A 20,047-nucleotide genomic window follows, 5' to 3' on the forward strand; every position below is an offset into this window, starting at 1 on the left:
AATAAAACTTTAAGTAATTAGGCACAGTTTGGGAACCCCTCACGTAGTGTAAGCATATAATTTAAAAATAATGACTGAATTAATTGAACACAGATTCATATATAAATGCGTAAGCTATAATAAAGTACAATACTAAGGTTCTTTTGCTGGATTGCGAATTGTTTCTTTGTATTCGATTCCAACAGGCAGACAAAGTTTGAGCATAATTTTGAGATTGTGTAAATACTAAAGGAGACGAACAGGCTAAGCTGTGAAAGAAATTTATGTAAATTGCTAATTTATTGTTGGCGAGCCGTAATCAAAGCAATGGTAGGGTAAAAAGCTGGTATGCATAAATGGCGCTGTATATATTTACATGCATATATACAAACTTATGTACTAATTTATTCCAGAAAATGTACATATGTATGTACATATTTGCAAATGGCATTTACCACCACATTGAAATAATGAAATAATAAACCAGTCTAAAGAATTTTCGGCGGTTTCAGTCGCTTTCGCTTTTGCCTTGAATAACTTTGGAACTTTGATTGTAATTCAAATGGAAACTCATTAAAATAATAAACGCATGAATTTGATTATTTTATTTTATGGGAAATTGTTGTATCATTTTTTGTTTTGTCTGGCTTGCTTATGTATGCGAATGGCTGCGTCATATGTACGTACGTACATATTACAATATGAGGCATTCCACGCGTGGCCTGCTAGAACTTTTCGAGCTGGTACATGCATACATATGTATGTATGTATATATATATATATATTCATTGCGCGCGGTTGATGGCTCAGTAATGCTTAACTACAATGTAGTCTCAAGTTCGCAGCTCACTGTAGTTGTAAAATGTCAATTGATAAAAACCAAATCCGATTTCATCTCCTACTAGGATCCAATTACAAAACCTCCAAATGTATTTCTACCGCGAAAAAGCATTTCCATTCCAGTCAAGGTCCCGATTGAGAGATTAGAGAATGTGAAGATCCAGATTCCTCAATCGTTGATGACGGAGCTATCCTTCCACTACCCGACAATGATGAGGTGAGAATAGTGATAACGCACCTAAGGAACAACCAAGCCGCGTGCGCCGACGGACTGCCGGATGAGCTATTCAAACAAAGTGGCAAGGAGCTGATAAGGTGTATGCATCAGCCCATGTCTGCCGATTGGAATATAAGTAAGTGTGCTCTCAATCCATATGAAGCGATCGTTTTCAATTAGCGCGGAATTAGATTTCTAAATATCGTATTTAACGCTTTAGCGAGCGCATTGTGTGAATGGCTGAAGGCCACCATCAATCAACTGATTGAACCTTATCAGTGTGGCCTTAGACCGAGAAAGTGGGCAGTCGACCAGATATTCACAATACTCCAAGTCTTGGTCATTTATTTTACAGCTGTATTCAATAGCACGAAAAGGAGGTGTCTACATGCCATGAAGCATGAATTTGGTATCTTCGCAGAACTAATACGGTCTAATACAGATTTTTAGACCTTTGCACGTTGGCAACGGCGAGTATCGGAAGCTCTAGAATAATGAGCTGTATGAGCTTTACGATGGCATCGGGGTACGCAGCGAAAAACTATTCTATGGCTGCATGGGCTGGGTTCTGTCACTCGAATGGATACAAACACTCCGGCTCTGAAATTTTTCGATGTGCTACCAGAGTAAGAGGAAGGCCTCCTTCACAACTTTTTAATGGAATTATGTTAGGACTTTGTGGCGGTGTTTCTATGACTTGCGTATAATATAAAGTAGCCGTGATCGCGATTGACTCGGTGAATTATTAATAGAAGTGCAAATGACGGTCAAATAACGATGTAAGCATTATCATCGATTATTTTAGTAATTATTTGTATTATTTAAGTAGCTGAACATTTGCCCCAGACTACCATCGTTGACTTTAGGTAATTGATGTTAGATAAGCAAGCTTCCGTAACCTCATGGGTTTTAGATGACTATCAGTGCCAGACAGGAAACATAATTTTTATATTGGAAACAGTTTTACAGAGCCGGCTATGTATTGGGTTGGGGAACAAATTCATAGGATTTTCATATTTTCTTTTATTTTACAACGATTTGTTTGCTGTTTGGCAAAGGGTAAGTATTCATTCGATAGAACTCTTTCTGATCTACAAAACTAAGTTCATTGTATTTTTCAGTTATTTATTTATTTATTTTTTAATAGCTTAGAATTGGATATCTAATTTTTAAAACTTGCTCTTCTTTCCTTTTCATCGAGGTCAAAAGCCTACCGGAGCAGCCCGGGGCATTTGCGACATGTATGGAGAAGTTGTCATAGGTGAGTCTACAGCACGGAAGTGGTTTGCAAAGTTCAAAAATATCGACTTTGACGTCGATGACACGTCCCGCAGCGGAAAGCCTTCTAAATTCGATGAAGAACGTCTCAAATAACTTTGGAAGGAGAACGGTGCCCAAACCAGACGTGAATTGGAGGAAAAAATGTACTGAGATCATTAAACGATTATCAGTCATCTTCATGCAATGGGATTTACCGAAAATTTGGGAGCCTGGGCGCCTCACGAGCTCAACGTAAAAAACAAAGAAAGTCGGCTTTAAAATGCTGCTCGGCATCTCGCCTGCCGTCGAGCAACACGCGGTTATAAACATCGCTTCCGAATCGTCACGGGAGATGAGAAATGGTGCATATTACACCAAAATGAAACAAAGAAAGTAGAGGGTGGCTTCAGGATTGGCGTATCTCCTGAAGCCACCCTCTCCTTTCTTGCCGATAGTCAGGACGGGTATGCTCGAAAAGAGTGCCACGGTTTACAAGGAGCTCTACATTACCCAGGCTCCATGTTGCATGAATCGTCAAAGCCGCACTCCAAGAGCTCGAATGGGAGGTCCTTCAGCATATGAAGGGCGTTACCTTGAACAACAAATCGGTCGAGAGGTGGGAAGAGGTTATAAACTAAAACTTGGGAGTTAAAGATATATGCACATACGTACAATGTGTGCATGTTTAAACTAACAACAATTTTTTGTACACTTCTGTAGAAGCGCTTTCCGCACTGCCGAAAGCCTTTTCTGTTTGAGGGTCAAATTATATGTGGAATATGAAAGATTTATGTGCTTGCAAATGAAATAACTTTTAAGTGTAATTGAAAATAGAACAGACAGAAACGCATATCGCTATTTTCCTTTTTTTATTTCAGCCATTGTGGCATAGAATACATTGATTCAGCGAACTTAGGCGAGACGCATGCCCAATTATGGCGTTAAAAATGTTGTTAATATCATTGCGTTTGTATTTCATAAATAAGTATCCACAAAATAAGTACATATTTAAATACAAACATTTGTGAACATGGATATGCATACATAGTATATGTATGAGGGTATTTTCTGATTCGTCTGCCCGGGCCTTGTTAATAATTTCATATACATAGCATGTGCAACAACACGTTTTTGACATTTATTGTTGCCAAATATTAATTTATGAGAGTTCAATAGCGACAGCTACAAGCGCGTCACAGGCAAACTTTTGCTCTCGTACTCATATAAGGACATACAGACATACACACTTATGTATGCATAACCATGAGCGCAAACATGGAGGGGAGGGTTGTGATACTGGGAGTTAAGCCCCCTCCGAAATTTTGGAGCCAATTAAGAATGCCTTTCTGCACGGTAATCGGCTGGACGAAAAAAATAAAAAAATATAAAGATTGGTCAACAATTGTACAACCATGCCGGTCGAAACATGTCTTCGTTTTTTTACCCCAATGATAACGATGTGTGAGCTTTCTTTTCTCAGGCTCTGTGTTAATTTTGTTTGGCATAGACGCATATGTTAGCAAAAATGGATAAAAAACAATTTTAGATTATTTGGAGTGTAAACATAGATTTTGAGAAACATATATTGTATTTAGATATAATCAAGGATGATAGATTGCAAGGTTTGGTCATTCGAAGCAAAATTGTGAGAGTAACTTCGGCTCGCACGTCATCGGGAATTCGGCAGGAGAATTCTGTCCACTCAAGTCTCCTATCAAGGAAAATTGTCTTGTGTAAATGTATGGGAAGGTATAGTTGGTCTCCAATTCTGAAAAGTTATAGGAAAATTAATTTTCAAAATGATGGATGTCCGGCGCACGACCGTCTCACTGTTAGGAAACATCTCTAATATATAGTTGGATTGGAAGAGGGAGACAAGTAGCTTGGCCTACATCTCTAACAGTTGGGTTGGAAGAGGGAGACAAGTAGCTTGGCCTACTCGATCACTCAATGAATTTTTAGGTCTAGAATCGGGCAAAAGATTTAAATTATTTATTATAGTAGAAATTGAAACTTTACAAACTTGTGAGTATTTTATAGAATGAATACTGCGCGCAATAAAATAAAAGGTGCTCCTTGGTTTTAATATTTTTTTGCCTTATTTTTATACTTAACAAAGTGGTTTTGAGGAAACTATTATTTTTCTTCAAAACAGTTTTGGATTATCTAATAACTAACAAAAAAGAGTTTGATATAGTGCACAACAACAAAAGCGATAAAAGAAAAACAAAAAATACTGCTTTTAAGCAGTGTCAAAATAAAGTGTGCAGGTTATAAAAAACTTTAATTGTCTTTAAAGCTATTAAGGTAGTCCGTTTTATTCATTGCACTTTCAATAAACACCAATTTGCCTACTGCACTTGCCGCCATACCCCCACACCATCACTGAAATGCCGCCGTGCTATTGATATTATATACCCTATGATCAAAAAGTACCAAGAATGTTTAATTTAATCGAATCGCGCACGTGGGAACCGGCCCATATTTCTTTTATGTTGGTTGGTCAAAAAATCAATAAAGAATATTATTCATCCGTTTTGAAGCGTTTGAGAGATGCTGTACGTCGCTAATGGCCGTAAATGTGGGCAAATAATTTTTCGATTTTGCATAATGATAACGCGCCATCGCACTGAGCCCGAATTGTGCTGGATTATTTGACCTAATACCAAGTAAATACACTCGTGCCAGCACCGTATTCACCTGGTATGCCCCCAAACGACTTCTTTTTGTTTCTCAAGCTGAAGTTACCACTTCGTGGAAGGAGATTTCAGTCGATAGAAGATATCAAAGAAAATGCGACGAAGGAGCTGAGACTGGGTAAATAGTTGGTCCATGTGTGTTGTTTCAGACGCGTCATATTTTGAAGTAAGTAAAATAAATTTGCCTGAAATTTAAATCCGTTTTGTTTTAACATTATTTAAACATTCCCGGTACTTTTTAATCATAGGGTAAGTATTTTGTTCGGAGAACCTTTGATTTTTTGTTCTCCATATTCTGGCGGGAAGTTTTTTAATAAAAACTTCGGATTTGCTCTCATCACTAAGATGAGATATTCTTGTTTGTGCAAAATTAAACCGTTTTTGCAGGTTTGTCTTAGATATAAATGACTTCTTCCGCCGTATAAAAAATGGCTCTTGCCTTGCGAATCTTATAACTGGGGGTATTTGCCATGCAGGTCTGTCAGCACCTGATTGATTTTATAGTTTTTACTCTGAGTTGAATTTATAAATGATTTTTTTTATTAATAATTTCGATTAAAAATTAATGCAATTTCGTGAAGAGATTTTCCCTCTATCTTTTATTATTAATTTCAGCAATGAGCCGTAAGCCCAGGCAGCTAGTGCTCCTTTCTTTGTGAAATAATAGTTTATAGTTATTTTCCATTAAATAAATAATTTCAGCAAGTGTGAAATTTCAAAACACTTTTACACTATTTTAATCAGATACTGATGCTTCGATATTAGTGAAATACTTTGTAAAGTAAAATGTGAATACGTTTTTAGAAAATTCAAATTTACGGCTTGCCTTTTACGAAAAAGTTATTGCCGATTCACAGAAATTTCTTCAAAAGGCCCCCCCGAAAAAATATACTAGTTACACGCCTGTGTATTTCATGGTCATAGACACAAGTATGCGTCATGCGTAATAAAAAAGGAAACATTTTAACATAACAATAAACAATTTGAACGACGTTGGAGTGTGTTTTCGGATATTTATGCGAATTAAATTAATGATCTTTCTAGTTCATAAAATACAACGTTAATGTCGCAATGAATAGCGGCACAGCCGCACATTGCCCACATACCCCACATACATACATATATTTGCATGCATGTATGTACATATGTATTTATACAAAAACTAGAAGAAAGAAGAAAAGTTGTAAGTACAGGGACTCATATGGTATGCCGCAAAAGTAGAGTACCAACTGAATTATAACAAAAGCGAACTTCGAAACGGACTCACACTCACTTTTGCCAATTCGTTCATTGACTTATTCATTCACAGTCAATCGGTCATACTTGCGTATGAGTATTTTAAGGACGTCATTGTCGAGTGATGCTTCATTTCGTTACAAATCGATTGCCATAAGCGAACAATTTATATTTTTGCAATACCACCGGCGACGTTTCTTGACAAACGGATAGGAAGAGTAGCCCATACACGAGAATTCAAGAACTTCCCAGCTTTCCCTTGCTTTAGCAGTCATTTTACCAGCAAATATGTATATGTGTGTGCATGTATGTATGTATAATATATGAGTAAATTTGGAAAATAACAAACGTTTCAAAGAGCATTTCTTATTCTACAACAACCCTCACATGGACTGTGGCGCCGGCCGCCGTTTGTCTGATGCAGCATATTATTTTTTCAGTCGCAGCCCGCCTCTTGAAAGCAATTTTTCCTTCAACTCATTCAGGCAGTTTTTTCGCCTATCTTCCTTCCTGTAGGGCTGAGTTTTTTTATGGTACATTGCACACTTCATTGGTTATATCGTTACACACATGCACACAGTTGTGATTACATTTCTGGTTCTACTCGTTCTTATGCGGGCCACAAACAGCTGACAAATAATAAGAATCGGTTGAAATTTCAATTAATAGATCGGCGTGTTTTTTAGCAATCGATTGCATGTTTGAGGCGAAGTTGACGTTTTTTGTCATATCTTTTAAGATTTCCAAGCGGACATATAGCGGAAAAATGGAAACATTAAGCAAAAAATTTATTGAAGCAATAATTAAACAGCATACATTTTTTCTTTCCGCGCTCCATGCTTACTCGGCGGCGAACAACGTGAAATAAAAATTGACAACCGATCCACAGTGCATGGTGAAAGGAATTTCAACCGATTGTTATAATTTGTTTCTGATTTGTGGCCCACATAAGAGTGATTGCGTGCCTGTTGTTCATATTTATTGTTTCGCTTGTTGATTTCCTCATTATTTACACACGATTTATATTTCGAATATGTAAGTAGGACCTAAACATACATACATTCATATATTCATAAAGAAATTTATACTTACGTATATGTACGAAGTTGTATCTGTGACTTCCCTTGTTGTAAATGAGTTCAGCCGATACAGCGAAATCTGGTGTAGAGGGGGCTGGCTCGAATACTCCCTCCGCTGACAATCCTTGCCGCCAGTTAAGCTAACTTTTAATGCATTTTAGTTGATACTTGGATCATTTAAATTAAGGTAACTAACTATTTGCACATTGTTATATGCTAGGCAGTAGTCACAAGTCCGACTTTGCATGATTTTTCAACAAACTTAACCCTAGAATACTATCTAATGTTCGTCGATGTGGCGACTACCACTAACATAAAACTTATGTTCGTTAAGTACTTTAACTTTTACGACTTTTATTTAAGCAAAACACAATAATTATATCAATAAGTTAATCAATTATAAAGTCACCGTTGCTGTTTACAACATCTCCCCACCTCTCGATTTGTTGATGCCGTTCCGCCAAAAATCGCCTGGTCTGGTGTCGAAAAAGTGGTTGAACTAGTTTTTAAGGACCTCTTTGCTATCAAAGGTAATGCCCTATGGTTTGACAGGGTGCGGAAAAGATGGTAATCGGTCGGTGTAAGGTCCGGAGAATACGGCGGATGCTGAACGACCTCCCATTCGAGCTCTTGGAGTGCGTCTTTGACAATTTGTGACACATGGGGCCTGTCGTTGTCGTTTGGTTTGACCATGTAGACCAGGTCCTTGCAGTCGAATAGCTGTCTTCATGCGATGTAGCTGGGCAATGTGGTATTCTTTTCGAGTATTTCCCAGTTCGCAATGCCCTCTCAGTTCCACCAAACACATATCATGATCATCTTTGAATGAATACCCGTCCTGACTCTCGGCTTTGGCGTATCTCCTGTAGCCACCGACTACTTTCTTTGCTTCATATTGATGTATGGGCACCATTTCTCATCTCCCGTGACGATTCGGTTCAAAAAGCGCTGTTTATGACCGCGTGTTGCTTGAAGGCAACTGCATTTGTTTTTTTGTTGAGCTTGTGAGGCACCCAGGCTCCCAATTTTTCAGTAAATCCCACTGAATGAAGGTGATTGATCGCAATGAATTTTTTGCGCCAATTTACGACCAACGATGGTTTGGCGACCGTTCTCCTTCAATATTGATTTGAATATCCTTCATCCAATTCAGAAGTCCTTCCGGGACGTGCCATAGACTGCAGAGTAATCTTTTTTGAACTTTTCGAACCATTTCCGTGATGTTGATTAGGAAAACTTCTCCGTACTTGTAGCAAATGTCCCGAGCTGCTTCGGCGGCGGTTTGATTTCGATGAAATGCAAAGAAGAGCAGGTGCCGAAAATGTTGAGGTTTGCATCCTGGGTATTCCATTACTAAGCCTCAAAAAGCAATTAGATATCCAATTCGAAGCTAACAGAAAATAAAAAGTTAAATAAGTCAAAAATACAATGAACGTAGTTTTGTAGAGCAGGAAAAGTTCTACCGAATGAATCCTTACCCTTTGCCAAACAGCAAACAAATCGTTGTAAAATGAAAGAAAATATAAAAACGCTATGAACTTATTTTCCAACCCCATATTTTCTTTTTCCGGTTATATTCGAAAAAAGTTTAAAATATATATTGTAGAAAGTTTAATTTCATCGAGACTGGTTTCCACATTTGGTGAAAGCGCTCTGCTGAAGAACTATCGCTCGTCGCCTGACCGAGGCTTATTTGATTAGTTACCGACCCGCAAAAGAAACGTTGATTAATAAACGTAACTAGCAAAAACGGTTACAGTTCACTAACGAAATCATAAACTGGTGATGGCATGGTGATGGTGATGGCATCTGCTAGATCCGACGACTACGAAGAAATCGTTTTCAAAAATCAAACTGTGTTAAGACTGTACAATGTAGCGCCTACGTTATGATCTGCGGATCCTTTCAACGTATTTATGGTGCAGTGGGTCAATGTTATGCTGTCAAGCACAAGCCGAGTGGAAAATGTCACTAAACTGGTTCTTTCAATATGACAATGACCCGAGGCATACGGCAAAGGGCCTTAAACCGTGATTCTTGAAGAATAAATGGATGTAGTTGTGTGGCTCCAGAACTCCCAGACCTTAACCCTGAAGAAAACTTATGGGAAATTGTGAAAAAGCGAATTCATCACAATAATGCGGCAAATGCTGACCACTTTTACCAATGATTCCTAGAAATGTGGAAAAATATACCACAGACCATCGTCGGTTATGGCCACGAAATATTAAGATTTATTTCAATTCATTAAAAATAATGTACTGCTTTCTTTAAGTTGCTATTGTTTTGTCTCATTGAATATATGTATGTATGTAGGCGTTGCATTCCTTTTTATTTAGATTTAAGATATGAACTGGGGAATTTTAATAAAACGTTTTCTTCTTTATATGAATGAGTTTCCATTGTTTATAATACGAATAAAATAAAAACCCTTTGGGCCTTCGCGGAACATTAGGAATTTATATTTGTATATAAGGGGTGGTTAAATTTTAAGGGCCGATGTTGAATATGAACCACACCTAAACGTCAAGCTTCTTTCTGCATTTTATTTTACATTTTTCAATTTCAGACTATTTCAATTTGAATCATAGAAATATACACAATCAACCAATGCGTTAAAGTTATTCACTCTTAGTAAGAAAATGGGCGTTCAAATCAAAATGCATATCGCGCACTTCATCTTCAGTGATGAGGCACATTTTCACCTCAGTCAAGCAGAATTGTCGCATTTGGGCGAATGATAATCCAAAAGTGATTGCCGAAAAACCAATGCACCCACAAAGAGTGACTGTTTGGTGCGGCTTATGGGCCGGCGGCATCATTGGGCCGTATTTTTTCCTAAATGAGGCCGGTCAGGCAGTTACTGTGAATAGTGTTCGCTATCCTGAGATGATAACGAACTTTTTATGGCCCGAATTGGAAGATATGGATGTGGACGATATGTGGTTTCAACAGGACGGTACCATTTGTCACACAGCTAAAGAAACAATGGCTCTTTTGCGCGAAAAATGTGATGGCCGAATAATCTCATGTCACGGCGATGTAAATTGGCCGTCAAGATCATGTGATTTGACACCGTTGGACTTCTTTCTTTGGAGTTATTTGAGAGAAAAGGTGTACGTCGATAAGCCAGCAACAATTCAAGAGCTAAATGATGAGATAATTCGGCACATTAACGGCATAGAACCTCAATTATGCCTCAGCGTCATCGAAAATTTGGACAATCAGATGGAGGTGTGCCTATGTTTATACATATGTACATACATACAAGACATATGTAATAACTTTGAACTACACAACAGATTCTTACTTTTGTGAACGAAAGATCAAGGTCCGAAGAACTAGAAAGCTTGCCACGTTCAAACAGCGTCAGTTATAAACCGTATTACTAAAGCCAATATACTAATATTTGTATGTACATAGATGCAATACATACACTCAAGATTGGTCAAAGATATCGCGGGGGCATTAATTGCTTAGAAGTTAGCCAAATGCCATCTAATTTATAGTTGCAATTAGTTTGCATTTCAGTTAACTATAGTTGACTTTATTAAATTCTCATATAGCTGCGACACCATTTGCATATGCATGTACATACACATATATGCACATAGTATGTATTCAAGTAATTAGCTTATAGTACGCTTTATTAGAAATGAATATGAATGCATGTAATACTGCGCTGCTGGACGTATGTAACTGAGTTAAGACCGTAGCCAGAGTTGCCATGCCAACGCCCAAAAAAGAAAAACGATAACACCAAGTAGTGCCAGTAGCACCTCGAAACACATGATAACCATTTGAGCCCAGTAGCGTCGAAATGTATTGACATTAGCGTAAAAGTCGTAAATACACAGACTGTTCCATTACTGTAGTGAAATATTCCTGTCCATTTCTGCCTAAATACTGTAGTACTGGAACAGACTAAAAGTTTGTTGGTAGTGATAAAATTCTTCGTTTAAAAGTCATTTATAACATTTTAACTTAACTTACACAAATAAAGAGCCTAATATTCTTAGCTATCATCCTGAGAACGTAGAATATCGCAATTAAGATCAGATTTTTTTTAATGGTCGAATACAACGTCTCCGTTGCAACTTTAGGATTTGCTGCCGCCAGTGAGTTTAAGCGCAAACACCAGCCGAAAGCCATGTCAAATCTCATACAAATATCATTACTGGAACCCATTTCAGTGGCAGTAGTGTTCATTTACGTGTTTTCCCCCTTTTGTCATTACATTTTTATCGGCCCAAGGCAACAATAGGCCTTCGGTTCGCCACTTCTCTGCTCTCTTGACCAAAAATTTGCATGTGAAAGCAACAACAAAGTTATCGAAGAAGATTATGCGCAACGGGCATGATTATCATCCTCATTATTGTCTGGACGACCTATGCTGTCATCAGGAGGTACTCGTATATCAGATACAACGTCAGATATGTCGAGCCCACCTGTCGGGTTTTATACAAATAAATAGCCCGTCCAATCCCAGCATTTATTTCCCTACAACCTAGCAAGGACGAGATCCAGAGGTAGATACGTCTTTCTACCCCTAGCCTATTTAGTGCAGTGACAATTGACTCAGCCGTAACATTATTAAATACGCCTTCTATGCCTATAAAGGCCGCCAAAATGAATTGTTTTCCTCATGTAAGGCTGTCGGTAATGTAGATTTTCCTTTCAGGCTCTTGAATATGATATTAGAACACTCTCTCGAACACCTTTAGAATAAAGGAGATAAGACTATGGGTCTGAAGTCCTTGGCCAAGGCGTGGCTTCTCGTTCCTGCCTTGGGTTTCTTCCAGCTAGGAGGAACGTGGTTTGACGAAGAGATACAAGCCAAAAAGATCTTATGAGTATTTGGAAAATCGATTCAAATTTTATTTATTCCTTACATGTGTGGCTGTCGTGTCCGCACTCCTGGAGACATTAATCCAAATACATACATACTTGTATCTGCAATGTAAGCCCTCATACTATCCGCATAGAACATGCACGTTCATTCATACTGACAAGGGTGCGAGTTATGAATTTACTAGTAACATAACTTAAATGTACTAAATCAACAAAATACTAAAGCTGTATGACAGGACACGCTAATCCCTACGCTTTGCTTTGTGATGATATGCTAATCGCATGCGATGCTCACTTTCTGTGTATTCAACTAACTAAACCATAACCAAACACTCCGTGACTATAACAATACCAACGGCTGCACTTGCTATGTATCATAGTAGTAGTGAACTAACAACTATGTAGTTGCGAAACTTCGAATGTATGTCAAAGGCAGTACTGAGTTGTCAATACAGGTCAAGATACAGTTAAGCTAAGGAGTTAGTTGAATTATGTATACAATGCGGCTTCTTACTGGCATGGCATGAGCAAGTCGAGGTTGTAAAGTTAAAAAGCACTTGAACTTATCCCACTTGAAATTGTAAAGCGAAGCCAATCAAACTCACACACCCTGTTACATAGCATTAAGGAGTTTGAAGTAGGATATGGGTGGGCCAATGCCAAGCAACTGTTAGCACTAAGCCATAGCTACTTCCAGCAGACACTTCCACTCACATTGAGGTAACTAATAATAATTTATTGAACTTAAAGTCGAAATTGAGGCAGCAACACACTTAAGGAGTTTTACAAAGGATATTGGATAGTAAGATGTGCCACTGCAGGAAATAGAAGCGGTTGTGAACACGAGTACATGAGTATGTAATCGAAAAAGGGCAAAATATTATGATTTATCGCAACTATGGAGGCGGACGGTGGCTTTGTGGAGAGCGGCGATCTGCGAATGGCAGCCGCAAAGAAACGTTTGGATGTGAGGAAGGCGGAGTGCGTGCTTCAAGTAATACTCTAAGCTATCATAGCATACAATCGTACAAAATGTACAAAAGAACGTCTGGTAGTACACGTATGCTCATACCAGCTTTATGTTGGCAAGTTGGTAAGATAAATGTGGCAGTGAAAAAGTATGTCACGCAGCGACGAATGCGTCGAGTTACAGTGGAACAATAAAAAGGCAAAGAGTTCGCCCCAACACACCAGCTGCATGGTGAAATTTCTCACTGAAAAACTTAAAACAAAAAATATGAGTTTACACGTACACCCACATATATACATATGTACATATATACAAGTATGTATGTGCTTGAGCTTGCGAATATAAATCAAAACTCTCGTATATCATTCCAAGTGGTAGTTGGGCGACTGGCAGCACGCCTCTCTGCGTGCATTTGTACATGCATACATGCGGTATGTACATATACATATATGGAAACACTTCGGCCAACTTCTTGTGCCATGTGGATTTGTTGCCTTCTGTGTTTGCTTGGCGTTTTTTAGTCAGCAATGTTGAGAAATTGTTCACCACAGTTACCTTTGTGTGCAACCATTACCATTAATTTGATCATTAACAGAAATTTATTTGCTTCACTGGCCAACAGCTACACGGCATCGCCCATCCGGAGTATATTGGTTGGCTCCTTTAACCCGAACATACGCTTAAATAAGTATGAGGTGAACATTTTCTTCTCATGCTTTAGCTCCATATGTGGCTTCAGAAGGCAATTGAAAACCACCTGTGACGCATCTTGTGCTTTACTCAATTGATGGAGACCTGAATCAAACAAGCTGCACGGAAGAGTAATGAGTGTGAGTTTTGAGTTATATACATGCATACACATGCATGTACGTATGTTTGGAAATTGCAAAAAATCTTTAAATACACTGAAAGAAGGTGCCACAAAAAAATATATACATATATTTTCTTAAATCTTTTCATTAAAGGAAGCTGGTTCTAACTGTACACAGTTTAATTTTCCTTATGTTATCTTTTAAAGGTATAATGCATATGAACACTAAAAAGTGGGCGCCACCATACTCATTTTTAAATTTTTTAATAAAATCATATCTTTTGCTACTTCTCTCTTCTTTTAATAACCAAGCCGATATCCAAGGCAGCCAGCGCTTCTCGATATTTTGTTATAATCTGAATAAAGATTTAAATAATATTGTAAATAATAAAATCGCATTTTTTTACTAAAAAAAAATACAATTTTGCCGTCTTCCCTGAATTACTCAAATATAAATAACGTTTCAATGCAAAAACCAATTTAAGAACGATTTGTTCACATATAATCACAATAATAATGTGTTCAGCCTGCACCTCAATTACGTGATTAGGAAATTTAAACAATTAAGTCTTTAGTTGAGCTCAATTCACCATACAAGAACTCAGTTAATAAATTATACAAATATTCATCATCACAAATTCCTAGAGTTCCAATGTGGAACGAATTTCTTTCATTCGAGTCTGTTTTGCGCCAATCTCATGACTGCATTCCAGCTAAACTGCATGACGCGGGTTTCTGACTCCAGCAGTCGTCTCAGGGTATTCGCTGATCTTCCACATCTGCGGCTTCCTTGTGAGTTCCAGTCAATGGCGGCCCTTGTTAAGTCACCATTTCCTCCGAGTAGAACATGGCCAATCCAGCCCCATTTTCTCTTTCGGATCTCTAATGGTATTGGCTTCTGCTGGGTTCTGATGCATAAGTCAGCATTCGAGATAAAACTTGGTCGGAATATTTTGAGAATTTTTCGAAGGCATCTGTTGACAAAAACTTGTAATGAGCTTGAGTCAGCTGACGTCGCACTCCACATTTCACAACCATAAAGAAAAGTCGGATTTACGTTGGAGTTAAAAATTCGCAGTTTTGTGCGCCGAGAAATGTGTGATGCGTTGCAAATTGCTTGCAGCGAGCCAAATGCCGCCACAGCTTTCTTTATACGGCTTTTGATATCATCACTCAAACCTCCATAGACCGATATAACGCTATCTAAATAATAGAAAGATTGTACATATTCCAGATCGATACTATCAATTGAGACATTTTGCGTATTTCCTGAGGTTATACGCATGACTTTGGTTTTCGAGATATTGATCTTCAGGCAGGATTTTTCAGCTAATTCTCACACTGCTTGAATCTTTGCTACCATGTAAAAGTAGTTATAGGACAGATTAGTCCATTGCATATAAATAGAGTCAAATTTCTCATGGGGGCTGCTATTGATGATGCAGACAGTCTATCATTCCTACAATTCGGATTCCGCAAAGCTCGTTCAACCACATGTGCTGCATCTGCTGACAGAACCCTGCGCTAGAAAGCTGATGCTAGTGTAAAGGAATATAAAATAATTGGTGGAATTCCACAAGGCTGAGTCAAAGGCCCATTGATTGTTATGAAGCATTATGTACGATGAAGTTTTGCGCCTCCAGGGTCACAAATTATAGGATTTTCTTCTGGTAGGTGCTAAATTACTTCACCGAGCTGAAATAACATGTAACGAAACCGTCGGCATGGTAAAGGAATGGTTGTGCAACAACGATTTGACTCTTGCGGACCATAAAACTGGAGCAGTGCTAATAGCAGCAGGAAGATTGTGGAGTTGGACAATATAATGGTGGGCGATCATTGCAAAGAATCGAATCCTTAAGTACCTGGGCGTAATAATTGACCATAGGTTCAATTTCAAAGAGCGTACGCGAGCTTGAAGCCAGCAGAAGCAGTAACGGTACTAACACGCATAATGAAGAACACCAGAAGTAATAGGCAAAACCACTTGCGATTACTTAACACCGTTGTTTTATCGGCGGATCATACGTAAAGTGTATGGAATCAGTGTGCCAACTTAATGGCAAAAGAATGCGCTGAAGTCTACTAGCATGGCTCTTAACCTAGTGAATATAATGCTTGACTCTAAAGTTAAGTGGATATAATGCTTGACTCTAAGGATAACAGGTTCGGTATTTTTAATATGGCGAAATGTGTGTAGTATCATAAAACTATGTGAGAAAAAGAGCTGGGGTTAGTTTTTAGTGAGTGAGTCGAAAGACAAATTACCTTGTATTACACTAATACCGAAAAAGTAAGAAACTGGGGTGGAATTAGAGAAGTAAGCTGGCTCTTCTGGAATCACGGTCAGACATTAAAAAAATGGCTACATTCACGCAGAGTTGACAGAAGACCTCTCTAAGTTAAGGAGGCGATTTTCTATTAAAGTAAAATTTCTTTTCATTTTACCAATTTGTTAAATACAGAAACAAGCACATGGAAACATTTTCAATTCAATTCATTTGACAATTCAATTACGATGATTATAGAGCTGTAGAATGAAATAACTCGCATTATAAATGATATACAGCCCGAAATATGCCAAACATTTAAATTAAAAAAAAAAAAAAAATTGCCGAGGAGATTATTTAACTGCCACAGACTAAGAAATATTATGACGTTTTTCGCGAAATAAAACGTCTATCTATAAGTCCTCGGAGTCCGGCCTCTGACAGTATTTACAGTCTTTCGATTCACCACGCGATTTGTCTTTCTGCAGCCTGAACGCAAGTAACCACCTTAATACTGCGGGGCCTGTTCTTAACCGGAATATTTGCCCATACAGGTATTTGTGTAATTGTTTTACGCGCTCAACCACAGGCAACAGTTCCTCTTTGGTCACGCAGTAATTCATTTCTGACTTTCCGAGGACTCTGCTATAGTATGCGATCACTTTTTGTTACCCATTGATGATCTGTATTTATCGCGTATGCGCCAGCGTCTGTATCCACAACGAACTTTTCTGGCATGACTGGATGTGCTAACATATGTGCAGTACAAAGAAACTCTTTCAGCTACTGGAACGCTTGCTCTTGCGCAACCATCATTTGCGAATTTAGAAACAAAAGAACTCTAATAAGTGGAAACTTCGCAATTTATATAAATTTCTTGGTCGTGGCCAATCTTTAACTCCCTCTCTTTCCTCCTGGACTATGTTGACACCTTCGGTTGCCCCCTTAAATTCAAGATGCCTAATTCCAGTCTTAAATAAGGCGCATTTCTTCGGATTCATTCGTAATCCCGCAGAAAAACATCTTCCAAGTTATTCAGATGGTTGCTAAAAGTTTTACCCATAAGGATTATGTCTTCCAGATATACTAAAGTGGTAATGGGTAGCTGTTCTTTTTCTTGACTTCATTCAACTTTCTATAACCTACACAAAATCGGGTGCTACCATCCTTAACCTGCACAACAGATTAGCTCCACGGGTTTGATGGCTCAATAACTCTACTTTACTTCATATCTTGGATTTGCTTCCTCGCGCTTTGCTAGTGGACAGTGTCTATTCGACAGTTCTTGTGCAGACTATTGTTTCCACCCATTTGCAATCATCATCATCAAGTAGCAATCCTCTTCCAATCTGCACGGTTCATAGCTATAGATCTTCAGTTCCTAACTCGTAGCTTTTTCAGATCGGTTATGACTTGGACTAGCCAGGTTAACTTTGGACGTCCTCGGGCTCGAGTCGTTAGACAATTCGTTGTTAAAAAAATGTTTGGGGCGTCTGTCTTCCATGCGCGCAGTATGTCCTAACCATCGAAACCTTTGGGATTTAATGTGTTTTCCAACATCCCTGGCATAAGTTTAGCAACTAATCGTTCTAGCGTATTCGATACGTTCCATCGTTGCAGCGTCTTTGCTTGCCAATGTCCAGCACTCGCAGCCGTAGGACAGCACCAGCAGTATTATTGACTGGTAGAGGCGGAGTTTACATATGTATGTACACGCGTTAGCAGTTTGGGCTTCGGCAATTTTGTGTAAGCGAAATATGCTTTGTTTTCTGTCATTATTATGTTTTGTACTGTGTTGTAACTACTGTTGTAATTTTTTATTAACACTCCCATATATTTGAAGTGTTGCGCTTCTTCAATGGTAAACGTTCCGATTTTGATGTTTTCAGGACTTCGTCTTTGTTCGCTGCGGGAGAGCTTTAGATATTTAGTTTGGCCTTCATTTATTCTAAGGCGTACTGCTTTTGCACGACATTCATTAATACATAAGCTTTCAATGAGACACCTTTTGTTCCTTGCCACTATTGCGATATCGTCCGCATACGCAATCGTTATTCCTGAGCGACTAAGGTTTTCAAACATTACTTCGTTTTCTATCGCATAGTGAAGAAGGAGATTAAATACAGATGTGGAAAACGCGTCGCCTTATTTTATGGCACAGCCCGTTTGCAATAGTTCGCTAAATTTTCGAGTGTTCTTTTGAGGGACGGATGCAAAAGTCTACAGCTATAATTATTTATTACTGACAACTTATTTATTACAGGCATTCTCACAGGTCATTGCAGACTGCGCAGTTATTGCACAAGATTGGGATATTATTCATTGACTCCTGGCATTTCTGCGACCAGTCCCTGGAAACTCCAAAACACCTTCGTCTTTAATGTGACGCTATAACGCGAAGAAGGTTGAGAGATCTCGGTCAGATGCATCCAGAAACGGGGTTTGTATGGGGTACTGTGATCATTAATAAATTCATTAATTTTTTTTATTTCGAGGCAACAGATGGATTTTTTAAGAAATTATACAAATATATTCACTTCCTAAGTGGTATTAAATTGGTGCACTGACATTTTTGTTAATGTTTTAATTAATAGTTTTAATGTTAATGTTTTAATTTATAGCTCGCTTATCGTACGACGTCTACGCTCGAGAGGCATTGAAATATATTCTACAACATTTTTTATATGTTTCACTGCAAATATTACTCACATCGGAGTTAGAGTCGTGGTTGTTTTTCTTTGCGTATGTCTATAAAATTTTAAATGCGATTTGAAAAAACTGATTTACAGCGCATAATATTTAATTGTTTCTTAGATTTCTGTTTTTTATTCCAATAGCTAATAAAGCTGGTGTAAATACCCTGCCGGGAAAGCCAAACTAGTTTAGCAACATTTCTAGTTCAGAAACTGGTATTTAAGCGAAGAAATTATACCCGTTCGCCATTAACTACAATAATACTCCCCATTGGTATGCAATTTGCCTGCAAATTAGTTGATTTGTTTAGGTAAGAAAATTTAAAATGCATCTATGGACGCCCCAGTGCTTCGCGATGATTTGAGAGTTATGTAAAAGTAGATACTGATGAATGCATTTATTTGAAAAACACTATATCCAAGTATATCAAATAAGGGCAACAATTAATTAATATTTGCATGAAATATATTCACTTCCAACGCTGCAAAATGCACTGGTCACACAACCATGGAAAATGTAACATTACATAGACGTTGTAATGAGAAAGGTGGAACGCCACTCTAAAGTAATGCGAAAACGGTTCCAGGGTGGGCGACGGAGGTTTTCCCGCAAGCACTCGAAGTAATTTTATTCTCTACTTATCTTCGTAGCCACCAGAGACATAAAATATTAATCCTAATTTTAACCAGCACTCGTTTTATTGATTTTCCTATAGTGAATACCTTAAATTTGATCTCCAAACATCGATCCGTAATTCGTCCAATTTCAGCCGAAACTGAACCAAACAGTTTAAAGGGTCCAAGTAATAAATATATAATACTTAGTCGAATATGGCATACATAAAAACTGAAAGCGGCGCAAGAAGTAGCCTGCTTAAAACTTAACATCTCAAAAACCAAAGCTCTGCGCATTAGTACCTACGCGTAAATTTTTTATTGATGGAGACGAACTGGAAGATGTGCAATCTTTTTGCTATCTTGTCGGCATTAAGTCAGCATAAGGCGTTTTAAGTTAAGACATTAAAAGTAGCATCAAAAAAACATCAGTGACATTCGGTTCGCTTCAGCCAGTTTGGAATGCTTCACAAATTTCGTAACGCACGCAATTGAAAATCTTCAACTCAAATGTGAAAGCTTGCCTG

Source organism: Anastrepha obliqua, chromosome 3, assembly GCF_027943255.1.
Source record: "Anastrepha obliqua isolate idAnaObli1 chromosome 3, idAnaObli1_1.0, whole genome shotgun sequence".
NCBI classification, from domain to species: domain Eukaryota; kingdom Metazoa; phylum Arthropoda; class Insecta; order Diptera; family Tephritidae; genus Anastrepha; species Anastrepha obliqua.